The following is a 9,551-nucleotide window of genomic DNA, read 5'->3' as shown; positions in this document are numbered from 1 at the left end:
TGCGAGGACTGTGGGCTTACAGCTAACGCAGGTTGTCAGGGCGCCTGGGTTCCATCACAGCTCTGCCACCGACCCCCTGAGTCATGTCAGGGGAGTCACCTCATCTCGCTGTCCATCAGTGCACCCCGCTGTCATGTGTCCTGTTGCCAAAGGGCAGGGCTGGGGGAGTGGATCACCAGAAGCTGGGAATGGGCAACAGGGGATGGATCACTTGATGATTACCTGTTCTGTTCATTCCTTCTGGGGCACCTGGTATTGGCTACTGTCAGAAGACAGGATACTGGGCTAGATGGACATTTGGTCTGACCCAGCTCCCAGTCTGGCTGTTGATCAGTGTGTGGAGCACCTGGGGCTCCAGGCCTGCACTGTGCTGCAGGGAAGCAGTGCATCCATACGAGACTTTCCAGGGGGGTTGATTGTCAAAGCTGCTTGGAGACAGAAAAGCTCAGCCTACAGTGCAGACAGTAACGCTCCATCCTAGGGACCAGGACTGGATGCCTTTGCACAGGAGCAGGTATTTTGCAGGCTGTCATTTCCCCAGAAGCCTGAGTGATCTGGGGAAGGTGATGCGTTCCTGACTTCCCTACATGCCATTAGATAATCTTAACCAAGCAGTTACAGGACCGGAGAGTGGCAGCACCGCAGGGCTCCTGGGAAGCAAGGAGGAAAATTCTCCCCTGAACAGTTTTCAACCGGAAAACACACTGGTAAGTGGAAATCAAAAGTTTTCAGGAACGTGTCAATTTTGAGAAGTTTTGCAATGGCAAATATTGAACCCATTTGAAAGTGAAATGGAGTATTTCATCAAGAGTTTTGTTTAGTTTCATTTCAACTTTTTCAGTTGGCTGAATCTTTTCTATGACAGTATTTCATTATTGTATTTCAATGAATATCTTCTGCTTTATTATAGTTAATATTTTATATGAATTTATACTGTTTCAACGCTCCCTAAGCAAAGCATTTTGAGACCATCAAAACATTATAAGAGTTTCAAAGCACCTATTGGCCCAGCCCCTCCCGCAGCGACAGTGATGAATGGCAGCATGGAGGGGGGTGCTCTGAGCTCCCGTCTTGGGTGAGATGACAATCTAGCGTAGCTGCCCCCCACGATGTTGCCACCACAGCATGGGACCCAGAGCTGGACACTCGCTGCTCCCCTCCTGCATGCCCAACCCACAGCAAGATCAGCCCCTGCAGGGTGCCAGCCTCTGGGGCCACCCTGCACAGTCGGGAGCTGAAGGAAGCACAAAGGGTAGTAATGCACGATGGAGCTGGGGCTGGGTGCGTGAGCCCCTGCTCCAGGGCACAGACCAGGGCACCAGTGGGGGCACACCAGGGCTCTGCTACATGGTGGCCCAGTGCTGCTTCAGCGCATCAGTGTAGACCTGACAGAAGGGGTTACTGTAAGTGATCCACCACCCTGATCCAGCGTGACACCGGGGCTGTCAGCTGACCTGCGTCTCTCGGGGCATGGAGTTTTCACCCCGCGAGACGTCACTTTCCAGTCACCTGGATCTGACCCAGCGACCCAGCGAGACCGATGCTGCCATGCCGGGATGGCATCGTTGCAAGGCTGATCTGTGCCCAGCAGGTGGCAGCAGGTGCCCATCATTGCTGTGCAGCCATGGCCGGTCCCTGGTGCAGGCTGCCCTCAGCTGGATCAAGGCAGGAGGAAGCTTTCCTGGCTGAAGAGAAGGAGGCACTGCAGAGCAATGACCCTGGGGGGGCGGGGAGGGGGGCTGGCAGAATTCCAGCTCAGAGAGGAAAATGGCTCAATAGGGTTTCTAACAGAAAGGCGTGCAATTAAAGTGCTTGTGATATGAGGCCCAGCCCCTGCAGCTGCCCCTCCACACGCTCCCCGCTCTGGGGGGACATTCCACTGGGCCTGCCGCCTCCGTCACGGAGGGGGATCAAGGCACAGCTCACACAGGACCTTGATTGTCAACCACCCGCCTGCCCGTGGGTCTCCCAGTCTGCCGCGATGCAAGCGGCCCGGGGCTCAGCGCCAGGACGGTTCACGGCATCACAGTGGGGGAGTCGGGCGGCCTGGTAAAAAGGCTTTGTGTTAACTCACCCTTTCAGACCGTTCCCTGCTCAGGACCCAGGCGAAGAGGCACAGCTGTGTCCTGCTCCACTAGGAGGCCTTCAGGGCACGTTTCTCTGGGGCAGACTGGAGGATGCTAGTCTCCTGGGTGGAAGCTCTTTGGGGCAGTCTGTCACTCTGTGTGTGTACAGTGCCTGGCACAACAGGATCCTGACCTGTGCTTGGGGCCTCTAGATGCTATTGTCATGACAATCTACACGGCTTGGATGGGATGGTGCTGCCCATGGGATGCTAAAGAGTGGGAGTGGGGCTCATTCCTGTTCCTGGGGCAGGGAAAGAATTGTCCAGGGATGATGAAGTGGGGTATGGAACCTGGAGCAGGGAGGAACCAGTGGGTGTCTCCTGCCCAGCTCGCGGGAGTGTTATGTGGTGACGGGGCTGGGCCTTTCCCATTTTCTGTCCCTCTCTGAGGGATAGTTAATCCCATGATAGGCCTGGAATGGCAGGAAATCCCCAGACAAGCCTCCATCCTATTGCTCTCCAGACACAAACAGGCAAGTGGCTAGTGGTCTCTCTATTCAATCCCATCCCACTGGCAATAGCAGCCTTTGGGGAGGTATTCAGAACAGGGACTTGACGGCGGAGATTTTCCAAAGCACCCAAAGGATTTAGGAGCAAAGCCCACCAAAAGGCAATGGTGCACAGGCTCCTAATCCCCCTAAACATTTTTGAAGCTCTGCCCCACAGTTCATCACAGCTCCCTCTCTTCACATGGGGGGTAAGAGGGATCCCTGCCCACTGTGCACCCCAGCAAACTCATATAGGGTGAGACAACTGAACCCAAAGGAAGAAAAGCCTCCCCCCAGTCCCTTGCTGGCAGCACAGACTGTGCAACTTCTCACTGGCACGGTCCCAGAGCGGGGTGGGTGCCTCAGTGGAGAGCCGGCCTGCCCAGAGCAAGAGCCCATCAGAACCCCTTCATGCCCAGCCTCTTCCGCAAGCATTCGACAGCCACCAAACCGCGCTGGGAAAGGCTGCTGGGAGCTAGTGTCATGAACAGCCCCCCTGAACAGCAGGTCCTGGTCCCCAGCGGGGCCAGTGGGCACAGCTCCGTGGACTTGGACCGAGCGAGGCAGAATGATCCCAGCTGAGGGCCCATCAGCCTGTGTGTGCCAGTCCGAGTTAAAGGGGCACCTGCCAGCTGTCTGTCTTTCTGTCAATCTGTCTTTAGTTATTTATTCTTCTCCAAAATGTGTGGATTAGGTGGGTGTTCTGAATCCCCTCCCAAGCAGCAGCCTGGCAGGGCTTAGGCAGGCACAGCTTCTAGGCCCAGGGTGCTGCCACCCACAGGCTCCCCAGAAGCCTCAGGGGCACCCTGGAAGACAAAGAGGTGCTTAGGCGGGAAGCCTGGGAAAGGGGAAGTAGCTGAGCTGGGAGCCCTCCTCCTATAAGGAAATACTTTTTCACACACTTTTTCCTCATTAGCCTGTGGAACTCACTGCCACAGGAAGTCATTGCAGCAAAGAACTCAGCAAGATTCAAAGAGGGATGGGATATTTACATGGAGAACAAGAATATCCAGAGTTAGCATCTGTGACCACAGTTGCCAGGTACAGGGTCCTTGAAATAGAGGGTGGGCCTCATGGCCCAGGTTCCCCTACTGGCCACTGGGGACGTGGCACCATCAGAACAGTGCTGGAGAAGACTGCCTGAGACTGTTTATGCGGAAGGACTTTGGGTAACCCCCTGAAGGGGACACCATGTAGTGACCTGGAGGGAGGAGGCGGCTGCGGTTCCTGGAGCGAGAGGGGCCACATGGTGAGACAGGATGGATGAGACTGCCAGAGGAGAGTGCAATGCTTGGCAGAGCTAATCCCCAGGACGGTGAGGAGGAGGCGCCACCAGCAGTGAGTCCACTCTGCTTCCCTCAGCCCTTGTTGCTCCATCCCTGGACTCCTTCCTACTGCTTCTGGCCTAGTTGGGCCTCGGGTCTGAGTCAGTCTGGTGAGTCCTGTGTTCCCTAGGGACCCACCCACACTGCTGTTGGACTCCCTCCTGCCTTAGGACATTGGCCTCAAGCACTTCAGCGCAGGCTGCCACAAGCCCTTGAGAAGTCACTGGCCTGCTGGCCGGGCTGGCACCCAACATCAGCACCATCCACCCACCACAGGTTTCTCATCACCCCAGCTCCTGAAGTCCTGTGCCTGCAGCAGAAGCAGCTCAACTTTTGTTTGAAAGAAAGGAAGTTTCTAGCCCTTGTGCTTGCAGAGAAAAGCTAGAAGCCAGGGCTCTGATGGCTCGGAAACCAGATCAAACAGAAACCCCTCACCATAGCCAATCCTGTGACTTTCTGGAGCCTGAGTCCTGATTTCGGAACGTCCAGGGCTGGCCATGTGTCTGTGTGTCAGAGCAAGAGCTGGGGGCGTCTCTTCATGCTGCCTGTGCTCTGGTCCTTCCTTGTTCTCTTTTCCGTGCATGGTTGTGGGAATGGGCTTGTAATTGCACAGCTGGTGGGGAGCGGCTGCTCTCCATGTACATGGCTGTATCCACACATGAACACAAGGGGATCTGTCTGTGTGTGGCCGGGGGGATCTGCCACTCTCATTAGGAGCGCTTGTCCCATTAGAGCCTGGGCCTTCCGTGCTGGCAGAAGCCGGCACACAGCGTCCCCGCTGAAGACAGGGAGAGGGCATGTGGGAGCTCGTGAGTGGCAGCAATATCATCCCGCAGCGTGCTCCATACTCATCACATTCAGAGCAGTCACAAGCTGGCCACAAAGAACTGCAGAACAGGGTAAATCAGCCACGTCAGTCTGTTCTCAGGACCGTCAGCCCAGCTCCGGTCAGATCAGAATTTGAATCCCAGGACCACCAATCTCCCCGCAGCATCCACGGGCGTGAACTGAGGGCCACTGCCACTCTGGGCTGCGTCTGAACTGCTGGCCTGGAAATTACCGGCTCCTGCTCCCCTTTACCAAATCCTGTGAGCCTCTGAGTGCTCCCAAAAGGAACATTCCTGCTGGGAGGGCAGAGCTCGTGGGACACAGTGCAGGAGCCAAACGCGGGTGCGAAGGGAATGATCAGAACACATCTCACTTGGTGGAGAAATTTGCCTTATGGGTGAAATGAATAGGGACTATTTAACTCCCTAATCATAGACATGTTTCCCATTCAAAGCATTGCACCAACATTAAGTACATCCTCTCAACAACCCAATCACGTAAATATCTTGATCTCCATTTTAGATGGGGAAACTGAGGCACAGAGCAGTGACGTGACCCGCCCAACATAACACAGCAAGCTAGTGGCAAAATGGGGCACAGAACTATGAATTCTGCCCCTGCATTTAGACCACTAGACCATGCTGCCTCTCAGCAAGTCTATATTTATCCCCGTGGGCAGATCCATGCCATTGCACATATGTGCTTGGCTGGATCATGCTACAAATCCCTTGCTGAGATCAGCAGGTTGCTCTTGATCCGGAAAGTTACTGACAGCTTTTAGCCAGCATGAATGTACTGTCTAGTGTGGCTACATCCCTGTACCAGGAAGAATTTCAGTTACATTCATGTTTGAGGACTGGTGGTTTGGTGGAAAATTCTCCGCAGGCAGAGAGGGCCAGCACTAGGCTCAGGCACCACTTTAATCCCATCAAACCCCTCACAATAGGGTTCAAATGGGTCTTTATCCTGTACAGGGGGGACTTGCCCCCTTGGTGAAAGTCTATAAGGGGAGCTTCCACATGGACGAGGCACCACGCACAGTTCCTTTGTCTGCATATTGGATAATGATGGCTGAAGAAGTACCTTTTCTGCTAGAAATGGGTGGGCGTGTGTGTAGTGTACAAAAGGCCAAGCCCACATCCATCCATCTGTCCATCCATCCATTCATCAGCATGGAAGTCTTTGCCCTTTCTTTGGCAGGAGTGACTAAGCTGCTGCTGGTAAATCCCAGCCCGTGCGGGAACAAACAAAGGGGCCCCCAAAGGTGTCCGAGGCACAAGGGAGATGGTGATCGATTTGCCCGGCAAAGAAGGCGTACAGCCAAGAGCCTCCAAGCTGCTTTATGAAGCCCAATGGGCAGGCTGTAGAACGGTTTAAGTAAATAAATAGCCAGGGAGCTTTACAGGGATTGACAGAAAAGACCTGATTTTGGTCTCAGAAATGCACGAGAATGCTTGAGATCTTTTGAGGGATGGAGCTGGGTTATTTAAGGAGATGTTCCTGCTTGGAGGGGCTCATCCCGCAGCTCCATTACGCGCAGCATCGGCTCCAAAGGGCCGTGATGCAAACCAGCAAAGCAAGAGCCATCACTCAGGTCACCACCTGGCTTACAGGGGTGGTGGTGTGGGGGGGTTGAGCATGTAAAGGCGTAGGAGGAGAGGCTGGCCATGGGGAAGGATCCCATGGACAGTCCGGGTCTCTGATCTCCTGGTGTTAGAGTGGTGTCATTCCATTGATTCCAGTGATGTTACTCCTGACAGTGGCAGGGTCATGAGAGCACAGTCAGGCTCTAGTCCCTCCAGTGGTCCAGCGCAGTATCTTGGGAGGGTTCCAGCATTTCACTCCATGGACAGTCTGTGCCATGCCTTTCATGGTGACGCAGGAGCTTGGGTCACAGGTAAGGGTATGTGCAACAGGCACTTCCCCCCCCCGTCCCTGTGTGGCTAGAACTAAGAAGAGTTGCAAGGAGGAGAGGCTGGAGGCCTGCAGGAGAGGAAGCAGCAAGGGGTCCTGGAGGCAGACTCAGTTGATCTTCAGGCTCAGTTTAGATGAGTCTCTGGTGCTTCTGTGTGCTCCCCGCAGCCTCTCTGGCTGGGAACCTGGGCTCTGGAGATCCAGAGAAGAGGCTTTCCCTGCCAGGCATCTGGCATTGCCTTGCTTGGACTGACTTGGAGAAGGCAAGAGGAGAGGGGCACTTTGGCATCTCCTTGCAGCAGGAGGTGCTCCTATGCTGGGAAAGGCTCTCAATTCACATGCCTGTTCCTTGGTGATCCGTTCCCTTGGTAAAGCAATGGCTCCTCCCAGCGTAGTCAGATGAAGCGCAGGAGAAGGTAAGACCTGATCTTCCTGTCTAAGTTGCCCCCCGACCAGTTTTTCTTCTCTGAATTCCTTTTCTCTCATAGTGCTGTCAGGAGGGACTTGGAGACACAAACAATTGGCAGCAGAATTCACAGAGCTGCCAGCACCTGGCTCAGGCCCCACACAGCATTGACAGATGCGCTAGCCACAGTGCTTGCTCTTCCAGTTGAATTTCACCAGATCACAATAATGCCTCCCCATGGGTCCTCCCAGCCACTGCTCCTCTTCCTTCCCGGCCTGTGCTGTTTGGTGCTAGAGGATGCTCCTCCTCCTGCATGTAATCAACACTTCTCACACTCACTGCAGTTCTTAGCAAGCTACAGATGAACTGCTTGGGATCGAGGAAGGCTCAATTAACCTGAAATCTTAGGCATGCCTTCTAATCACAGGCATGCGCCAGTGGTGTGGGGTCTTTGGCAAACAGCCGTCTGTTCCATGGGAAATGCATCCTGACCTCAGGATTTTCTAGAGTCTCACTGCATGGGCCTGCTTTATTTATCTAGCTGTGCTGGTGTAACTTTTGGATGGGCTAGAGCTGTGGTTTTCAAACTGCGGGTCGCGACCCAGTAGTGGGTTGTGGAATGAAGGCACTGGGTCGCGGCGGCTCTGGTCAGCACCATTGACCAGGCTGTTAAAAGTCCCATCGGTGGTGCTGCCCGGCTAAGGCAGGCTAGTTCCTACCTGTTCTGACACCACGCTGCGCCCTGGAAGCGGCCAGCAGCAGGTCTGGCTCCTAGGTGGGGGGGCCACGGAGCTCCACGCGCTGCCTTCGCCCCAACCATTGGCTTCCCGGCCAATGGGAGCTGGGGGGGGGGGGGCTGTGCCTGCAGACAAGAGCCACGTGGAGCCGCTTGTGTGCCCCTGCCTAGGAGCCAGACCTGCTGCTCGCCACTTCTGGGGCACAGAAAAGTCCGTGGTGCCAGGATAGGCAGGATGCCTGCCTTAGCACCCCAGCTGCGCCGCTCACTGGAAGCCACCCGAGGTAAGCCTGCACCCCAACCCCACACCCCAATCCCCTGCCCCAGCCCTGAGCCCCCCCAACCCAGAGCCCCTTCCTGCACCCAAACCCCTCATCTCCGGCCCCACCCCAGAGCCTGCACCCCCAGCCCAGAGTCCTGAACCCCTCCCACACCCCAACCCCCTGCCCCAGCCCAGAGCCTCCTCCCACACCCTGAACCCCTCATTCTTGGCCCCACCCTGCAGCACTCACGCCTGCACCCCAACCCTCTGCCCCACCCCTGAGCCCCTCCCATACCCCAAACGCCTCATTCCCAGCTCTGTTGGATCGCGGGCATCAACAATTTTCTTCAACTGGGTCACCAGAAAAAAAGTTTGAAAACCACTGGGCTACAGTTCACTGCATTGCCCTTCTCCAGAGTCTAAAAAAACCCAACTCCTCCCCTAGAAAAGCAGCCGGAGACCCAGAATTCAGTCTCTAAGGTTTTTCAGCAAGGATTGCTCAGGGTCAACCTCCCCATGTCCAAATCCCAAAAGTAACAAAAGAAATGAATTTAAGTAAACTCTTATGATAAAGAAGCAAACAACAGTAATATAATTTTTACAAAATAACATGGCTATTGTATAGTCCACAGACATTATCTTCACAGTTATACATAAACATAAATAAAGAAAACAAATTAAAATCTGAACAGGTCAGCCCCCACAGAAACACAGTGAGAAGAAACAGAGTTCCCAGAAGCTTAGGTTGAGTTCTCCTAAGTCTCAGTTAGAGTCTTTGATCACCAAATCTAGACTGCTGAGTCAAAAACAATATCTTCCCTCCACTTGCTTGTAGGACTCTTCACCTGGAATCCAGGCAGACTCTTCCTCTGCTGAAATCGCTGCTAGCCAGTCAGCTAACTGATTAACCAACCACTCAGTTAAGTGTATAGATTTTAAAAAAACCTGCTGCTAGATGCTTCAGAGTTAGGGAAACCAGCCTGCTTTCTGCTCCCCCGGGGCTCAGCTTCCCCCAGTCCACACGGGGCACACGGCCTTGTGCAAAGCAGCTGCCCTGACTAGTTGTCCTCCTGGAGTCTGACCCCTGACAGAGAACCTATTGGAGCTGACCCCAAACTACCACACCCAATTCCAGAAATTTATGGATGTGGAGGGCTAAATCTGCCTAGCAACATTGACCCAGACACAAATCACTCCTCCCTTCCCCCCCACCCCTCCGAACGGGTCTCTTAAAGAGTCTCCCCATTAGGTGCATAGGTTACACTGTCAAAATTGATATTTATTACATGTAAGAGGTCACTATAGGTTTAATAATTTGAAGAAGCAGCTTTGAGAATATTCAGAAGCTGTCCAAAGATTGGAGGGGGAAAAAAGTCACCCAAGAGACGGAAGAAGTGAGAAGCACTAGAGCTGGGCTGTGAAGTTTGTGCCAAGATTCAATCTTTGCCGGCTGCTGGCGTCTGACTG

The sequence above is a fragment of the Malaclemys terrapin genome, chromosome 7 (assembly GCF_027887155.1).
Source record: "Malaclemys terrapin pileata isolate rMalTer1 chromosome 7, rMalTer1.hap1, whole genome shotgun sequence".
NCBI lineage: Eukaryota > Metazoa > Chordata > Testudines > Emydidae > Malaclemys > Malaclemys terrapin.
Note: the sequence above shows the minus strand (reverse complement) of the source record.